Raw genomic sequence first — 20,251 nt, 5'->3', positions numbered from 1 at the left:
AGAGTGTCAAGTGATGATTGCAAATGGAGGAACAATAAATTTCTCTGGAAAGTGCCATAATATCAAGCTATCCATGGGAGAATATGTATTGACTAGCCCAATGCTTTCCATTCCAATGGGAGGTGCTGATGTTGTACTAGGAGTCCAATGGCTACAATCCTTGGGTACAATAGCTTTTAATTTTCAAGAACTTTTCATCAAATTTTCTACGGAAGGAAAGGAAGTTGAATTAAGGGGTATTGCAGGGAAACCAGGAAAGATAATCAGCTCTAATGGTATGACAAAGCTTCTAAAAAAGGAGCAAAGAGGTGTAATTGCACAATTATGCTCGCTAGATGTTTCCACATTGGAATCATCTATTTCTCCAGATCTCCAAAAAGTCCTGGACAATCATTCCAAGGTATTTGAGACTCCCAAGGGTCTCCCACCTATGCGTGATCATGATCATGCTATTCATCTGATTCCAGGAAGTGTTCCTCCAAACATCAGGCCGTACAGATATCCCTATGTCCAAAAAAGTGAAATTGAACGTATGGTTGCAGAAATGCTAGAGGCTGGTATAATTCAACCGAGTCAAAGTTCTTTCTCAGCTCCAGTAGTATTGGTGCACAAGAAGGATGGATCATGGCGCATGTGTCCGGATTATAGGGAGCTCAACAAGCTCACTATTAAAGATAAGTTCCCCATTCCTGTTATTGATGAATTACTGGATGAATTGCATGGATCAATTTACTTCACCAAGTTGGATCTTCGTTCGGGATATCATCAAATCAGAATGAAGATTGAAGACATTCCGAAAATGGCATTTAGAACTCATGAGGGTCATTATGAATTTTTGGTCATGCCTTTTGGCCTTACCAATGCACCTTCAACATTTCAAGGTTTGATGAATTCAATTTTCAAACCATTCCTTAGAAAATTTGTGTTAGTATTTTTTGATGATATACTAATCTACAGCAAGTCTTGGAAGGATCATGTTGAACATGTTGACAGGGTGCTACAACTATTGGAGGAGAAACAATTATATGCAAAAAGATCCAAATGTTTCTTTGGAGTCCAGGAGGTGGAATATTTGGGTCATATTGTATCTCATGAAGGAGTTAAGGTAGACCCTAGCAAAATTAAAGCCATTAAGGAATGGAAAATCCCCACATCCATAAAGCATCTGCGAGGATTTCTTGGGTTGACAGGGTATTATCGCAAGTTTGTTAAGAATTATGGGAGAATAGCAGCACCTCTAACAACATTATTGAAGAAAGATTCATTTTCATGGACTCCGGAAGCAACAAAGGCCTTTGAACATCTTAAAGAGGCAATGTGCCAAGCACCGGTCTTAGCTACACCGGACTTCACAAAAACCTTTATTGTGGAATGTGATGCTTCAGGAAATGGAATTGGTGCTGTTCTAATGCAAGATGAAAGACCCATTGCTTTTGAAAGTCGTCCAATCAAGGGAAAGTTTTTAAGCAAAGCTATTTATGAGAAGGAAATGTTGGCAATACTCCATGCACTTAAGAAATGGCGACCCTACCTAATGGGAAGACACTTCAAGGTAAAAACGGATCATGATAGCCTTAAATACTTTTTAGAACAAAGATTATCCTCTGAAGAGCAACAAAAGTGGGTCACAAAGATGTTGGGTTATGACTTTGAAATCATCTACAAAAAAGGGAAGCAAAATGTGGTGGCAGATGCACTCTCAAGAAAGGATGAGGATGTGGAAGCATTGTTGTGTGCCATTTCTATTATCCAACCAGATTGGATAAACGAAGCAAGGGAGGAATGGAAGAATGACGAAGAAGTGTGGGCACTTATTCGAAAGCTACAACAAGATTCCAGTACTTCTGATACATTTAGCTGGCAAAATGATTCGTTATGGTACAAAGATCGCTTATACCTCTGTAAGAATTCCCAGCTAAAACAAAAGATTCTTATGGAATTGCACACTTCTCCCTTAGGAGGGCACTCAGGATTTTTAAAAACTTACCACAGGGTTAAGAAGGAATTTTTTTGGGATGGCCTTAAATCAGATATTCAAAAGTTTGTGGCGGAATGTTTGGTTTGCCAGCAAAATAAAGTTGAAACAATTAAGACACCGGGTCTATTACAACCTTTATCCATTCCAAGCCAACGTTGGGAGGAGGTTTCAATGGATTTTATCACAGGTTTACCCAAGTCTGAGGGAAAGAGTGTCATCATGGTGGTAGTTGACAGACTTACCAAGTATGCACACTTTTGTGCATTATCACATCCATTTAAAGCCAGTACAGTTTCTACTGCATTTATGGAAACAGTTCAAAAGCTACATGGAAACCCAAAGATTATTGTAAGTGACAGAGATCCCATTTTCACTGGAAATTTTTGGACATAATTATTTTCTTGTCTTGGTACTCAGTTAGCTCATAGCTCATCTTATCATCCTCAATCTGATGGGCAAAATGAGATAGTAAACAAATGTTTGGAAGGATATCTTCGTTGCTTTGTATCTGATAAACAGACACAATGGGTCAAATGGTTGCCTCTGGCTGAATGGTGGTATAACACTTCCTTCCATACAACAACAAAAATGACCCCATTTATGGCACTTTATGGGTATCAACCACCATCCATCACATCATATTTAAGAGAAAATTCTAAGGTTCAGGCAGTGGAACATCACATCGAACATCAACAACAAGTCCTCCAACTCTTAAAGGATAACCTCGTGTTGGCACAAAATAGAATGAAACAACAGGCAGATCAACATCGCAGTGAAAGAAGTTTTGATGTAGGTGATTGGGTATTCCTACGGCTACAACCATATAAGCAAATGTCCCTAAAGCAAGCTAAGAAGGATAATAAATTATCACCAAAGTATTATGGTCCGTACAAGGTGTTGCAAAAGATTGGTACTATGGCATACAAATTGGAGCTTCCTGCAGCTTCTCGATTGCACCCAGTTTTCCATGTTTCATGTTTAAAGAAGGTTATAGGTGACAAGCTCCCAATTCAAACAATATTGCCAGAACTTGACGAGGAAGGAAAAATTATATTGGAACCGGAAGCAGTCACAGAAACAAGAACTTGACAGCTACGAAATCGATCAATTTCAGAGTATCTTATCAAGTGGAAGAACTAATCCGCTGAAGATTCCACATGGGAGGATGAGAATTTTATGCAGAAGTATCCAGAACTACTCAAGCGTTGAGGACAACACTTTTTTGAAGGAGAGGGGCATGTTGGGTCCCTATAATACTAGTGATTACCCCATTACTATTGTAGTTAGACCCCTTATTTATATTGTTGTGCCCCTGTTACCCCCATATTGTTATTTCTGTGCCCCATAGAATCCCTCTATTGTTATTTTTGTGGCTTTATATTATTATTGTTAGGTCGGCTGGATTATATTGTGACTCCTAAGACTCCTATATATAGAAAGGAGGTTTTGTCATTTGTATCATCCAATACTTGTTCATTTATGTAATGTAAAGGAGGTTGCCCCCTCGAAGAGGCTGAATTATAAGGCGTTGATCTATCTTTTCTATCTTTTCTTGAGCTGGTTTCATAACAGTCTGTCATGTTTCAACAGTGGTCATTGTAAATACTGCAACAAGATGAGTTATAAAGCTCCATGGGCAGCATGTTTTGTTTTCAGCGTCTTTCCTAGTTATAGGTGTCATTGAACACTGAGGATGGTGTTCCCCCAAGGGAAAGGGTTATTTAACAACCCTAGTTAAAAATCGATGTAAAATCATATAAGACCATGGTCATGGGACACATATTCCAAGATTAATGCTGGGCAAGACATCCTAGCAGGTGTTCATTCAGTTTATTATGGCTAATGAAATTGGAAAAGGCAATGGGTAAGGCTTTGGAAAGGAAAAATGGCATTTTTGGAACATTTATTTATGAAAAAATGGAAATTCGGAGAAAAGAAAGGTGAAAGGTCACATGTTGCATGTGAGGATGAAATTGAAGGAAAATAATGGAAAATGAAGAAAATAGAGGCCTCATTGATAAAAAGTTTTCTGAGGAATAGTTGGAAAGCTTTTGACAGGGTTTTGGTGGAGCTCTATTTTATTCTTTTTCTCTCTCACTCTTGGACACTTAGAGTTTCTTGGATCACTTTGGCATTGGATCAAGAAAGGAAAAGAAGGAAAGAGGAAGGAAGGAGCAAGCAAGGAAGAGAAAGATCAAGAAACTACAGTAGGATTCTTTGTAGGTATCGATTTGCATGTGTGATTTCCTTGCTAGATTTGGCATGCATGGCATTGCATGTGGTTCTTTGTTTTCATGGCATGGGATTTTCCCAGGTGTGACAGTGTTTTCAGCCTAGCCTTTCCATTTCCGGATAACCATGGTGTGACAGGGTTCTCATGTTTTAGTTGAGCTGGATTGCCAGATGGATTCAAAGTTGAGTGAGGTGGATCTCTAAAAGTAATAACACATGGCCTAGTGATCCCTAAACCAGACTCTGGATTGCAGTAAAGCCACTAGCCTAGTGACCCCTAAACCAGATTTGGGTTGCGGTAAAGCCAAGTATTGCGTGCCTCGATGGGCATAGGAATCCCCGACCGATTAATGGCGGTATATATGGTAAAGCCTAGAGGTGGTTGCCCTTGATTAGGCCTAAGAATCCTTTCTAGTTAACCATAGGATATACAGTAAAGCCTAAAGGTGGCATCTTGATTTAGGGCCTAGTGATCCCTAGATCGGACCGTGGATTGCGTAAATCCTCAGAAACTAGGATACAAGAAATTTCCTCACGGCGTAGGTGGAGAAATTTAGTGGAATCCATGCTTGTTTTGGCCTAGTGATCTGGTGGAGATCATGGTAAAACCTGTTATTACATGTTTATTGTGTTGGTCTAGTGATCCAGGATAGATTACAGTAAAGTCTAGTTTCTATTGATGAGGGTGAGGTGGTTAACCTCGGGATGCCCTAGTTGGTTCTTTTGGTTTGATTCCCACATTCATACTTGGAATATGGCATGGGGGTGAATGACTAAGGATAGATTTGGCTCATCCATTCTATGGTCGGTTGGAATGTGGTAGTCCCATATCGACTTGGATTTTGCATTCATTAACAAGAGGTTATTTCGTTGATATCTTATGTATAAATGTACTGTGTATATGTGGATTCTATGGCTGATGTATCCTTAATATTTCTATTGTTATTGTGTTGGTTATAATCATGTTTTATGACAGTGATGATGTATGAATATCCTCATGTTTTTATTTGTAAATCAATGAACAATGTATCTATGACCTAATAGATGATAATGTAGCTAATGATATAAGGGAACAATGCTTCTTAGTGATTTTCATATAAATATGAGACTCTTATGCTTAAATCTATTGTTTACACCTGTAAATTACATATTTGCAATATGTTTGACGAAATTCCTGTCATGGCTAGTAGGGGTCTAATCAAGCCTTTATTGAAGTAATTGCATTTGTATCATCATTACCTTGTTATATTTCTCTTATGAAGGTGTCATTTAATTATGGGCAGTGACCTGGGCTCTTGGCCTGAAAAAGTGGCTCAAATCCCAAGGACGTTGACACAGAACTGAGAAAAATATTCCCTGGACGCAGGCACACTATGTTGTGGGAGCATCCAGATCCTTCTGGATGTTGGCATGCCCATATCATGGGAGTGCCTGGGGGATTAATTAGTATAAAAACTCAGTGGGACCCAGCGACTAGTTACCTAAGTGGTTGGGATGGTTCCTAGGAGTCCTCTTGTTATTGTGGAGGGTCTGTATATTGTAATTCCATCGATTCCACTTCCTTAAGGTCACATAGGAGGTTGAATCCCATTATAATAGCCTCTCATCACATGTTTACCCCAGTTGGTCGGTTACTTGGGTAGATGTGGGAGGAGGGTGTTATAGGGTGGTATCAAAGCATGGTTCACCCTGTTAGACTCCGTCTCATGTGAGAGATTGATTCTTCTTCAAAACAGGGTTTTGAAGAAGAAATCATTTAAATGTTGCTTTTTAGATTATGTGATTTGTTCTTCAGCTCTTCAACTGGCAGCGACTTCAAGCTCCTACCTCTGTAAAAGCACAAAGAAAACAAAGCATACATCAGACTCTACTGTTGATGAATTTGGTCAAGTTTTATCTTCATATGGTTTCAACTATCATGGCACAGAGGTTCTCTACAGTGGCACCCTTGGTACAGAGCTTACTTGTGAAATATTCATTGGTCCAGTTTACTATCAACGACTTCAACTTGCAAGTGTGTTGAATGAAGTTAGAGAGGGGTCGCGTGGGAAAGAGAATTCTTCTGGAAAATTGATGTTGCGGGTCCAGATCTTGATCAAATATTCATAGCCTCATACACCCTTTCCTTTCCTCTGTTCATGGTATCAAGGTACATCATCATGGAATGAGCTCTGCTATAGTTGTGGCGATTGCAGTGGTCATCTTGGTTATTCTATTTAGCATGCAGCATTATGATACAGACAAAGTTGGATGTTTATTTGCACCGGTAGTTTTCTTTTGGTTCCTATGCATTGGAAGTATTGGAGCTTACAATATATGTAAGCATGATTCACATGTCTTGAAAGCTTCTCTCCAGTTTATATAGTGCGGTATTTTAGAAGAGGGAAAAACCATAGCTGGGCTTCTCTAGGAGGCATTATGCTTAGTATAACAGGTACAGAAGCGCTCTTTGCTGATTTGGGTCATTTTTCGACCTTACCTCTTCAAATTGCATTCACATCAGTTGTGTTTCCTTGCCTGCTATTGCAATATTTGGGGCAGGGTGCATATCTTATACACCATCAAGATGATGTCACAGAAGCCTTTTATAGGTCTATTCCAGATCTAGCTTATTATCCTGTGTTTGTCATTGCAACTATGGCTACTGTTGTTGCCAACCAGGCTACCATATCTGCAACCTTCTCAATTATCAATCAGTCAGTTGCACTTGGTTGTTTTCCGAGAGTGAAGGTCCTTCACACATCAAACTACCTTTCTGGACAGATTTACATTCCTGAAATTATTTGGATTCTTATGGTGCTTTGCATCATAGTTACCATTTGCTTCAACGACACAACTCAGATTGGAAATGCATATGGTATTGCAGTTATAACTGTTATGCTGGTCACAACATTTTTGATGGCTCTTATTATGTTAGTCGTCTGGAGGAGTAATTGGCTGTTAGTTTTACTGTTTACTAGTTTCTTTTTTATCATTGAGCTGGTATATTTCTCGTCTATGTTATTCAAGGTTGGGTTCCACTTGTGATTGTTGTTGTATCTCTTATTATCATGTATACCTGGCATTATGGTACAGGAAAAAAATATGAATTTGAAATAGAGACCAAGGTTTCAATGGCATGGATTCTGGGTTTAGGTCCTGGCCTTGGTTTGGTTCGGGTTCCGGGGATTGGCCTTCTGTATGCAAAACTTGTGAATGGAGTTCCTCGCATATTCTCACATTTCATTACTCATCTTCCTGCTATACATTCTATTGTTGTATTTGTATGTGTAAAGCATCTACCAGTTAATACAGTTCCGCAAGCAGAGCGTTTTCTTGTTAGGCGCATTGGGCCCAAGGACAAATCACATGTGGGTGCTTTTGTTGGAGAGATATGTGTACACATAGCAAAATTATGAGAAATAGACACAAAGATCAAAGAATTGTATATCCTCAAAGGGGATAGTTGTGCTGAAAGCCGTAGTGAACTTTTCCTAGACTCAGCTGTCTATACTAGGAATCGCTGTTTCCGATTACCATTATCTTTGAAGGTAGGGAAACATTCTTTTCTATTGCCCACCGATCGTTTCAAATGTAAGGATATGAGTGAGTCCATCATTCCATTGCCAATGACATATTGTTTCGAAATTCAAAATTTGCCAAAGGGAAGGAATCCTTTGTATATGCATGAGAAAGAGGCTTTGCCGACGATTGAGGTATACCATAAATTTGCTTGTGAACAAGCAGCTATGCCTGTTATAGTTGGCCGCAAATCGAGAGCAGAGACATTTGCTGATGCTCTTCGCACCTATACTATAGAAGAAATGATGGGTGATTGCAAGGTTTTACAAGCTGGAACTAGTCACAATCTTGGGCAAAATGTTTCTCGTGTATTTGATACTCAGTTCACTGATGAAAATGGACAGCGACAATATGTATGGCAAACTTCTTGGGCAGTAAGCACATGCAGGGAGAAGTTAAAGAAGTGACATTTGTTGCTCATCGCGTTGCTTAAAGTGTTCTGGGAACCATAACATTGCTTTCAGGGCAGTCCAGGGAAGGCATTTCTTTGGAGGTTCCTGGGCAAATCGACCTGAGTGGTCGCGCCCCCGTGCTGAGTGGTCGCGCCCCTGCTGAGTGGTCGCGCCCTTGTAAATTTACACAGCAAAAATTGCGCTGAGTGGTCGCGCCCCACCCAAGTGGTCGCGCACCCTGCCTGAGGGGTCGCACACCAGGCAAATACCCAATTTTGCTGCAAATCGCCTTCTTCGACCTCTCAAGTGTGTTTTCTTGCTCTCAAATGCATAATGAGGCTCCTTAGAGGGAAATTTGGCCTTTATATGCCCAAATTTGAAAAAATTAACTTACCAAACCCACTTTGTAATGTTTTTGCTTTGGCATTCATTTTAACACTGTTTTTGAGTTCATTTTGTCCTGATTTTGGCCTTTTGAATGTTTTAACTCCGTTCTTTTTGCAGGTTAGCCATCTGAGGGATGCTAGTGAGGAGACCAGGGTTATTGCCGGCATTTTGGAGAATTTTGAAAATTTTCTTTATTTTTGCAAATTTCACATGACCTTGGGTTTAAAAACAGAGTTTTTAAAACCAAGGTATAAATGAGCTGCAACTGATGAAAAATATTAATGAAACATATGTACATGCTTCCTTCTGGTTTGCTGGGCACATGAACCTTTGACTCATGACTTTGCAGTGATTTTTGACTTAAAACCCTAGACCTAAGACTTGGGATCTCAAGACCAAAATAAACAAGTATAACACAAGCTCATTAAATGACATGACCTGCTCCAGCAAAACCAAGAAGGGAACAAAAGACCAACTCCTCCATCAGTGTTATGGCATGCCTAATGGGATGCAAGACTGACACTGATGAGACACCTACTTATGCAAAATGCAAAGAGCTTTTGATCACCGATGGAGGGCTCAAGACCGACACTAACATTGGCTCCGATTGGGGATGGTAGCTCCTTGGAGGTGCCAAGAACCTTAGACCTCTGGGAGAGCAGACCAGTGCTTTATTTATTGGGCAATGGAGTCAACTTGTAAACCTATGACCAACCATGGAAATGACTTTATTTGACTTGGACTAAACTGAAAATGTGAAAGGACTAAGACACACACTGACCTACTTTTGCAGAAAATAAACAATCTGAAAACTTCACACCAACTAATCACCATCTTTAGAATTATAGCCTTCACCGCGGGCCCCAAACTAAGAATGAGAGATCAGTTCACACTTGCTGTAATGAAAGGAAAACGGTAATTACAATGAGAGTGATTAGAGCAGCATTTGCTCAAGCATGATATCTCTTAAGAAGTCGGCCATTCACCGACCCACCGGGACAGTCATCGCCATTCATCTCCTTGAGAAGGAAAGCATTTGGACCACGGTATGCAGCAATCTTATAAGGACCTTTCCACAAATTATCAAATTTACCATGCTTACCTTTGTCCTCATTTCGGGCATCCCATCTCAAGACAACATCTTCCAGCTGAAAGTTATCCGACTTTGCTTTCTTGTCATAAATTTTCTTGATGCGCTCTTGTAACTTCAAAGCATTTTGGAGCACTTCTTCCCTTGTCTGCTGTAAGTGAACCATTTGATTGATGCGCCTTTGCATTGGATCCGGATCTTCACCTGCCTCTTGAAGCAATCTTGCAACCGGTACACTAAGTGATGTTGGAAAAACTGCATCAGTGCCATAAACTATTTCAAATGGCGACATGCCAATTGACTTCTTTTGACTTACCCGATCAGCCCATAATGCATTCACCAATTTCTTGTGCCAATTTTTCTTGTTAATTTCCAGCATTTTCTTGATGATGTTCACTAGTGATTTATTCGATGATTCGGCCAGCCCATTACCTTGCGGATGATAAGCGGTTGAGTGCCCCAAGTTGATGTTATACTTATAACAGAAATCAACCATCTTCTTGGACTTAAACGCTGCTGCATTGTCTGTGATCAATTTGAATGGACAGCCAAAACGGGACAAGATATTATTTTCAAGAAAAGAGATGATTACCGAATTTGTAGCCTGGCGAGTGGGAATTGCCTCTATCCACTTTGTGAAGTAATCGGTAGCGGTTAAGATCCAACGGTGCTGCCCGGATGATGCTGGGTGGATTTCGCCAATAAAGTCTAAGCCCCACTGCTGAAATGGCGCACTAATCTCCACCGGTTTGAGAGGCAATGGCTGCAACTTTTGCTTTCCTTGAAATATTTGGCATTCATGACAGCTCTTCACCGCTTTGTACACATCAGAAAATAGGGAAGGCCAATAAAAACCAGCTCGCAAGATCTTGTTGGCCGTTGTTTTCCAAAACAAGTGACCTCCACAATCACCTTTATGGAAGTATTCCACTGTTACCTTCGCTTCCTCTTCGACCAAACAATTCAGCAAGATGCCTCCGGGATCTTTCCAATAAAGTGCAGATTTCAAAATGCAAAACTTAGCAGCCTTTAGCTTTAATGTTCTTGCCTTATTTCTTGACATTTCGGGAGGTGCAGATAAGTTTTGAAGTACATAAACTATATCAGCATACCAAGGTGAAGAAACAAAGATGTCTGATACTTGAACTGCTGAATTTTCTCCGTCACCATCGGATAAGGCAGCGATCAAGTTGATGTCAAGAGCATGAAGGTTTGTTTCAGCCATTAATTTCGTGAGACCTTGACCTTTAATCAGCTTGGTAGGCTTGATTTCAACATCATACTCTAAGAGAGCAGCAATCCATTTGCTTCTCCTACCTTCCGGCTCTGTTTGTACCAAAACATCCTTTACGGCCGCATTAGGAACATATGCCAACACATGAGAGTTGAGAATATATACCCGGAAATCTTTCAAGGCTTTGATCAGCGCCAAAGCTTGCTTCTCAATGATGTTATAGTTTAGTGCTCCATCTCTAATAATCCGGCTGAAAAAAGCTATTGGCCTCTCAACTCCTTCTCTTTTTTGCATCAATACTGCTGCCAATGTATGCTCGGAAGCGAAAGAGAACAAGATGAAATCTTGAGTATAATCGGGGCTGATCAAGGTAGGGGCTGAAGACAAGATTACCTTGATTAGATTGAAAGATTTGACTGCCTCCTCGGTCCACTTAATCTCGCTGTCCTTCCGAAGCATATTGGTTATCTCTCTAAGGTGCTCTGCAAGGTTGGGAATGAAGTGGCGCAGAAAATTTAATTTGCCATTAAAAGACTGTATTTCCTTCTTGTTTCGGGGCTGCTCTAGCTGCTGAATTGCTTCCACCCGTGCGGGATCAATTCGGATGCCATCTTTGGAAATGATATGTCCCAGCAATTTTCCTTCACTCATGGCAAAAAGACTCTTTTTCGGGTTCAAGGAAATGCCATATTTTCTGCACTTTTGGAACACTTTAGTTAAGTGAAATAGATGCTCTTCATCTGATTTGGAAAACACGGTTAGATCGTCAAGATACACAACTAAAAATACATCCTTTTCATTAGCGAAAGCCATATCCATAGCTCGCTGAAATGTGGCACCCGCATTTTTCAACCCAAATGGCATTTTGGCGTAGTGAAATGTTCCCCATGGTGTAGTGAAGGCTGTCTTATCACGGTCATCCTCGTGCACTAAAATCTGATTGTACCCGGAGTATCCATCAAGCAATGACATTCTTGAAGCACCCACTACCCGCTGCAATATGTGGTCCATTTTAGGCAGCGGATAGTTGTCCTTTAGCGACACTTTGTTTAAATTTCTGAAGTCTATTCACAAGCGAATCTCACCGGTCTTCTTTCTCACAGGCACTAGGTTGGAGATCCAATCTGAAAAGCGAATGGGAACTATGATTCCGGACTTGTAGAGCCTATTGACCTCTTTCTCAATCAAAGGCAGCAACTTGGGATTGATCCTCCGCAACTTTTGCCGAAAAGGCTTTTGATTTGGCTTTATAGGAATAGTGTGCTGGATGATGCTTGTATCATATGTCTTTAAGTCTGAATAATCCCAAGCAAAGACATTAGAATAAGATGACAATAATCTGATATATTGACTTTTTACCTTGGGTGGTAATGCTTTAGATAACTTGACCATCCTTGGATTGTCGGCTGTCCCGAGATTCACATCTTCAACACCTTCATCCGTTGGCTTCAAGGTTGGCTTGCGGGCCACATCATCTTGATCAAATAATTCTTCTAAAGGAATCAAACCTTTTGGAATATAATTATCTTTGAGCTGCAAAACATCCATTTGATTAACTCCTTCAGGTTCTATGTCAATTGAGATTTCTTCAAATTTACCTTCTCCATGCAAGAAATCTTTGATCTCCTCGTCATCTTGAAACACTTGCCAACATCTTTGATTATCCGGGACTGTAGGACGGTGCTTTACATAGATTTCGAACTTGTTGCTTGAATTCATTGGTATCTTCAAATTACTTGCTGCCTTTGCCAATGCATCCGCCACACCGTTTTGAATTCGGGGCACACAAGTCAAAGTATGTTCTGAAAACCGCTTCAAAATATCTAGGACAGCATTGCGATAAGCCCGCATACGAGGGTGTTTGGCTTGAAATTCCCCCTTCACTTGTTTGATAACTAATTCGGAGTCGCCATAAACCGCTATCTTCTTTGCTTTCAATTTGCGAAGGATTTTCAAACCAGCAATAAGAGCCTCATATTCCGCTTCATTATTTGAACAATCAAAAGCTAATTTATAAGAACACACCCGTACCTTGCTTGGAACTTGGTTTTGGACTGAAAATGGACTTCGAATCCACACACCTATGCCAGCTCCATCGCTGCCCACTGCACCATCAAAATCCATGGTCCAAAGACCATCCTCATCATCATCTAATCGTTGCACTTGTGATGCTTTTTCAGTCATAATTTGCTGCCCATTTGTCTCAGCGATTGATCTTATGACAGCGGTCCTTTCTTCGCTTTCCGTTCTCAAAACTTCTCTGAAATTTTCTGTAATACCTGGGATATCTTCTACTTGAACCAACTGACTATCTACCTCATTAAAATTATCAGCAAATAAAACAAAGGATTCTAAATCTGTTTGTACATAATTTACAGGATGATTTACTGGCTTTTCCTTGCTAGTAATCATATACTTCATCTTTTGCTCTCGGTACACCTTTCTCATTTGGCCAAACACCGGAATAGTAGCATATGAAAAATCAAGCTGAAGTGTACCCTTTAGCTTAGCTCCCCATGACCTTGAGAGCAGCATGCCAAACCTTGGAGGAATGTCCGCCACCACAACATCCATCAAAAGATTCTTTGCTGGGATTTGATCTAGGCTCACAACCAAATCTTTAATCAAACCGATGCATCTCACCCGGCTGGAATCAAATGAGTATAGATCATGGTACTTTCTGGTAATGTCAAGTCCCAACTTCTCCATAATCGCCTTAGGCATTAGATTGTGTGATGCTCCCGAATCAAACATGGCGTTGTGAAGAATAAAATCATGAATTCTCAAACTGATATAGAATGGAGGAACATCACTTTCGGGAGACTCACCATTTAGCGCTGGCCCAAAAATCAACTCTGGCTGATCATCCTCTACGTTCACCGCATCTAGCATTGGATCAATGTTGAACATCTTGGAAATTTGTGCTCTGTATGTGTTGTTCTTCATGACCTCTGTCAATGGAATGGACAACTTCAATTTTGCGACTTCATTCTCAATGCTAAAAGCTTGATTCTTCTCACCTTCTTTTGCCGGATTGTCTCGCTTTTCCACTCTATCTTTGGGTACATTTGATGGCTGATCCATCTTACTTGCTGGAACTGTTTGAGTTGATGAAGGATCCATGATTTCTTTACCCTTTGTCTGTGGGGCAGCAGCACCATTCTTTGCTAAGTTTTCTGCTCTCTTTTGAATAGGATTGATGGGAATTGTCTGGTTCCTCAATTGCCTTTGCTTACCTTGCTGAGCTGATAAGGCATGTAAGTACCCTCTTTGATACTCTTCAGATTCCTCTTGAAGTACAACATCATTAGATAGAATATAATGCTCGTCTTGAGGTGTGTATGCATTACCTACCAGCTCTTCTTCCTCCGTGATGTATGTGGGCAGATCATCGGGAGTGAAAAAGTGATTTTCTTCACCCACACCTTCACCTTCATCTTCTGATTCTTGAGTGACATAATTTTGCTGAAATGGAGGTTGGATTGGCTGCTGCACGGCCGCTTCTTGTGCTCGTGTTTCCCGCTGCTTGATTCTATATTGGGGCTGCTGTTGTTGACCTCTAAAGTTTGGGTTTCGAACTTGTGGTTCCGGTTTGCCAAGACTAAGATTTTGGAATGCCTTTTTCATCTCTTCCACTGTATGAAGAACCTGAGAAGTGGATGCTGCCTCTTCTTTGATTGTGACCTTCTTCTCCGCTTTCATTCTTGCCCTTTTGTCATTCAAATTAGCCTCCACACTGACTGCAATTTTCTGCATTTCCTCCAAGGTAGGAGGGTCTCGGTCTCGCAGCGAGTAGGCCATCTCCGGATCGAAACCATCCGGGAACTTAAGCAATGCGGACTTTCTTGATGGTTTCAAATCATCGGGTATAGCGTTATACACTGAATTAAATCTGATGATATAATCTTGAACCGACTCACCCGGATTTCGCTTGAGGTTGTTGTACTCGGCATTGATTTGCAGCGGGTCTTTCCTTATTTCCCATCGGTCCAAGAATTGATTCTCGAGTGCTTCTAAGGTGGTGATGCTGTTAGCTGCCAACCCTCTAAACCATTTTCTAACTTCTCCAGCAAATGTTTGCACGAACAACCGCATGGTAACATCTTCTTCATCTAACTCATATAGATCAAAGAAAGTAGACATTTTATCGATATGTTGTTGTGCCGTAATACTTTGTGGAGTGCCATCGAACATGGGAATTTTACTTTGGTAATCAGCAGGCATATCATGAAGATTAGCAGGCAATACAAGTGGGGCGAACCGGGCTGCCATTGTTCTTGGTAAGGTAGGTCTTGGAGTAGCAGGCGGGGTAGGTGTGGCAGTATGAGGAGTAAGAGGAGGAGAAGTAGTATGTGAAACCGAGGGCGAAACAACTGTAGATGGGGGATGAGTAACTATGGGAGTGATGGCAATATAAGGGGGATTTGACTGTTCATGCACCGTGATAGAAGATCCAATATGACCAGAGATATTTTCAAGGAAATCAGCAAGAGTTGTAGCTTGTACACGTGTCTGGAGATTCCTCAAAATGAAAATTTCAACTAATTTATTATGCCTCTCGAATTCAATAGCAGCTGCAAAATCAGGATTAGGAACTAGAGTAGCAAGTGCACTTTCAGATTTAGCTTTAAACAACGACAACTCAAAACTTTCATCGAAATCAAGATCTTCAAGATACTCAAAAATAGCTGGGCATGAATTAGATCTAACAATTAGTCTTGGATCAGTAGCCAGCTTGTTTTCGCGAATAGACTAGGAAAGGAAAAACCGCTCAGCCGTATGGAAACTCTTAGCCTATCATCCGAAGCTTAGAGTCCATAATGATACTGGGATAAAGATGTCACTGAAATGAGAGTTTCAGAAGCTCACGGAGATTGACTGAAGCAGCATTTATCTACTAACGCTAATGTAAAACAAGAGCGTGTTCAAAGGCTACCTGGCGTGACTTCAGGCTCCATCTAAGACTTGCGAAACACACACATCAACACACAAACAAGTTTGTTCTCCCCAGTATGGTCGCCACTATGTTAGCGCTTGAAATTTCACCTCAGGCTGAAAAGGCAAACCTCAAGGCTACATCAAACCATTCAGCCTCGTAGCTAGCCCTACGGGGCAGGAGAAGGCTCTCTCCGGTCAATCTCGGTAGATCTTCAATGGGATGAGATGACCGACAAGGTAACACTGATATTAGGCTAGTAAACTGATGAAAAGGGGTTTTAAATTAATGACGGGGTTGTTCTGGGCTGCATGGGCAAAATCACAGCTTGAAATAGAGAAATATAATGAACAACACAGGTTATCGACTGAGGCAAGGTAGGCAAGATATTTAGCATCAAATCTAGGTTTTAAATGGGATGGCAAGACTGGTGAGGAGCTAAGGAGGGCAAATAATACTTTGAATCCTCCTTAAACAGAAGAAAACATTGAATTGAACAAACTTAAAAGTGGAGGATGGCAGGCATGAATTCTCACTTTAACACTTCATTTGTTCATTTAGATATGATCATGTAGTGAAATGGAACACAACAGATTACATATGAAACACAAGAAAAACTTATGCTAAATTAACATACCACAGGAATCTCAGAAGAGCTGTGAAATTTCATTAAAAATCTTTGTCATAGACTGTACAATGAAGCTCAGTTTCTCCTCCAGCTCTCAGCACTCAGAAACTCTCTCCTCTCGTTACAAATGAATTTTTAATACCATAAAATCAAAATGCTGCCCAAAAACAGGGGCGTTGTTTTAACTAGCACTACAAAAATTAACAAAAAAGCGTTACATCCATTCCACAAATAGAACAGTGTTCCCCTAAATCTGCTGATGATTTGGCTTATTAGGAGACAAAATCTGGAGCAAAGATCTCATGAAATCATGACTGAGGATTGAAATTGGCAAATGCGTTTCTCTTGAATTCTTCTGATGGCCGACACATGGAATAACTGCTGGAGCGCAGATCTCCATAGGACCAGGATTGAAATCAAATCGCATTCTCTGGCTGTAATAGATAATCCTAACTTCAGTTTGGTTAGCCACGTTGCATTTGCCATTTTAATAAAACAACCTTTAAGTTAACGTTTCGCCGATTCAGCTTATGATGACAACAATCGCCCGCAGTCCCACAAAATCTCCAAAAGATCAATTGCTGGCGGAAATCATGGAACAACATCCTGTATGGAGTAATGAGGCCAGTCGCACTTGCCTCTGCACACTGGCACATTCACATCATTCTGCTCTTTAAATGTACTAATATAAAACCGCGGACTCTCCAACCTCTGCTTTGATCAACAGCTAGACTCATAAATGCTAGCTTTTGGACAAAACAATGTACAGGTCTATTGACTACGGTGCCCAACGCATATTATCAAGCCATCTTCACTTCACTACAGTCGAGTTTTTTGATGATCAAACATATTGTTTTACTCATCAACATGAGCCCTCAGCTCGATCCACCTTAATGCTTGATCTGCAGGTTTTAGCTCTGCACATGTCCTTTAAATTGAAGTGCACACTCACTCGTAAGCTGCACAGGGTATAATAATTCCTCAATTCACGGATTGATCAGATCTATGCTCAAGATTGATTGAATCAAACCAAAATGTAGCCATTTCTCCAGATCTGGTAATTATTTGCAGACAAGAATGTTCAAAAGATTCATATCTCTGTACCATAAAACATCTCTTCTCAGATCGCTCGATACTCAGCCATGCACTCTTTCGACCCAGGAACCTCCAAAGAAATGCCTTCCCTGGACTGCCCTGAAAGCAACGTTACGGTTCCCAGAACACTTTAAGCAACGCGATGAGCAACAAATGTCACTTCTTTAACTTCTCCATGCGTGTGCTTACTGCCCAAGAAGTTTTCCATACATATTGTCGCTGTCCATTTTTATCAGTGAACTGAGTATCAAATACACGAGAAACATTTTGCCCAAGATTGTGACTAGTTCCAGCTTGTAAAACCTTGCAATCACCCATCATTTATTCTATAGTATAGGTGCGAAGAGCATCAGCAAATGTCTCTGCTCTCGATTTACGGCCAACTATAACAGGCATAGTTGCTTGTTCACAAGCAAATTTATGGTATACCTCAATCGTCGGCAAAGCCTCTTTCTCATGCATATACAAAGGATTCCTTCCCTTTGGCAAATTTTGAATTTCGAAACAATATGTCATTGGCAATGGAATGATGGACTCACTCATATCCTTACATTTGAAACGATCGGTGGGCAATAGAAAAGAATGTTTCCCTACCTTCAAAGATAATGGTAATCGGAAACAGCGATTCCTAGTATAGATAGCTGAGTCTAAGAAAAGTTCACTACGGCTTTCAGCACAACTATCCCCTTTGAGGATATACAATTCTTTGATCTTTGTGTCTATTTCTCATAATTTTGCTACACATATCTCTCCAACAAAAGCACCCACATGTGATTTGTCCTTGGGCCCAATGCGCCTAACAAGAAAACGCTCTGCTTGCGGAACTGTATTAACTGGTAGATGCTTTACACAGACAAATACAACAATAGAATGTATAGCAGGAAGATGAGTAATGAAATGTGAGAATATGCGAGGAACTCCATTCACAAGTTCTGTATACAGAAGGCCAATCCCCGGAACCCGAACCAAACCAAGGCCAGGACATAAACCCAGAATCCATGCCATTGAAACCTTGGTCTCTATTTCAAATTCATATTTTTTTCCTGTACCATAATGCCAGGTATACATGATAATAAGAGATACAACAACAATCACAAGTGGAACCCAACCTCCTTGGTCAACCTTGAATAACATAGACGAGAAATATACTAGCTCAATGATAAAAAAGAAACTAGTAAACAGTAAAACTAACAGCCAATTACTCCTCCAGACGACTAACATAATAAGAGCCATCAAAAATGTTGTGACCAGCATAACAGTTATAACTGCAATACCATATGCATTTCCAATTTGAGTTGTGCCGTTGAAGCAAATGGTAACTATGATGCAAAGCACCATAAGAATCCAATTAATTTCAGGAATGTAAATCTGTCCAGAAAGGTAGTTTGATGTGTGAAGGACCTTCACTCTCGGAAAACAACCAAGTGCAACTGACTGATTGATAATTGAGAAGGTTGCAGATATGGTAACCTGGCTGGCAACAACAGCAGCCATAGTTGCAATGACAAACACAGGATAATAAGCTAGATCTGGAATAGACCTATAAAAGGCTTCTGTGACATCATCTTGATGGTGTATAAGATATGCACCATGCCCCAAATATTGCAATAGCAGGCAAGGAAACACAACTGATGTGAATGCAATTTGAAGAGGTAAGGTCGAAAAATGACCCAAATCAGCAAAGAGCGCTTCTGTACCTGTTATACTAAGCATAATGCCTCCTAGAGAAGCCTAGCTATGGTTTTTCCCTCTTCTAAAATACCGCACTATATAAAGCATAATGCCTCCTAGAGAAACCTAGCTATGGTTTTTCATAGGATGAGTTGTTTTGACCTGATGATTTATATTTGAAAAAAATGTAAATAATGTTTAAAAAATCATGTTTGAAATTTATTTCCAAAAGATATATATATATATATATATATATATATATATATATATATATGAAAAAAGAAAAAAAATATATGAAAATGAACCCCTAGGTGAGCAAGTCTAAATGCCACCAAGAAAAATCAAAATTGCATGAAAGCTTACTGCAATATTTTTTCTAAAAAGAGTGTGCAACTTGTTTAAATGCCACATTGTGAATAGGAGAATTAGAAATAGTTAGTCTAATCACACTGTTTAAACGTGATTAATCAGAAAATAAATTTAATTAGGTGAGTGAATAAATCAATCACGCAGTTTAATCGTGATTGAGCTTCAATAGTGCAGTTAATCACACCATTTAATCGTGATTAACTGAGATAGAAAAAATAATAAAAAAACCTTACGAAAATAAATAAATGGTCTTACAAAATCAAATGTGCCCTAGATTTGGTTTATTTTGTTTAAATTAGTTAATTTGATTTGGAATACATTAATCATGAGGTTAAACATGATTAATTTTTTTAATAGTGTATATTATTTATAAATATTTCACAAGTTATAATATTTTTGAATTTGACAAGATGGTTTGGAGGCATCTGATGACCAGCGACAAGTCAATGGTCGAGGATTTCCCCACCCGAATCAACGTCGGGGAAGTGTTTTTGGGCCCCCCCCGAGCTCCTTTCCACTTTATCCATGGGGGGGGGGGAGGTCTGAAAGCCCCATTACATGTCACCCCCACATCATTTCGCACCCCCCCTTGGATTTTCACTCATCCCCACCACCCCCTTGAAAAGTCATGCAGCATTGACCGTTTGCTCTCCACTAGTCCCTATCCGCCATGATGCC

At 40.2% G+C, this 20,251-nt stretch overlaps 2 pseudogenes; one reads left to right on the top strand and one right to left on the bottom strand.

The window, feature by feature from the left end:
- Positions 1-6,374: 6,374 nt before the first annotated feature.
- On the top strand, positions 6,375-7,608 carry LOC149191479 (potassium transporter 11 pseudogene; annotated as a pseudogene).
- A 10,651-nt stretch (positions 7,609-18,259) lies between these two features.
- On the bottom strand, positions 18,260-19,246 carry LOC149191478 (putative potassium transporter 11 pseudogene; annotated as a pseudogene).
- Positions 19,247-20,251: the final 1,005 nt, after the last annotated feature.

The sequence above is a fragment of the Pinus tabuliformis genome, chromosome 2_2, assembly GCF_031772625.1.
Source record: "Pinus tabuliformis cultivar Carrire ecotype Pingquan chromosome 2_2, CPIR1, whole genome shotgun sequence".
NCBI lineage: Eukaryota > Viridiplantae > Streptophyta > Pinopsida > Pinales > Pinaceae > Pinus > Pinus tabuliformis.
Note: the sequence above shows the minus strand (reverse complement) of the source record. Positions and strands in the feature narration are given on the sequence as shown.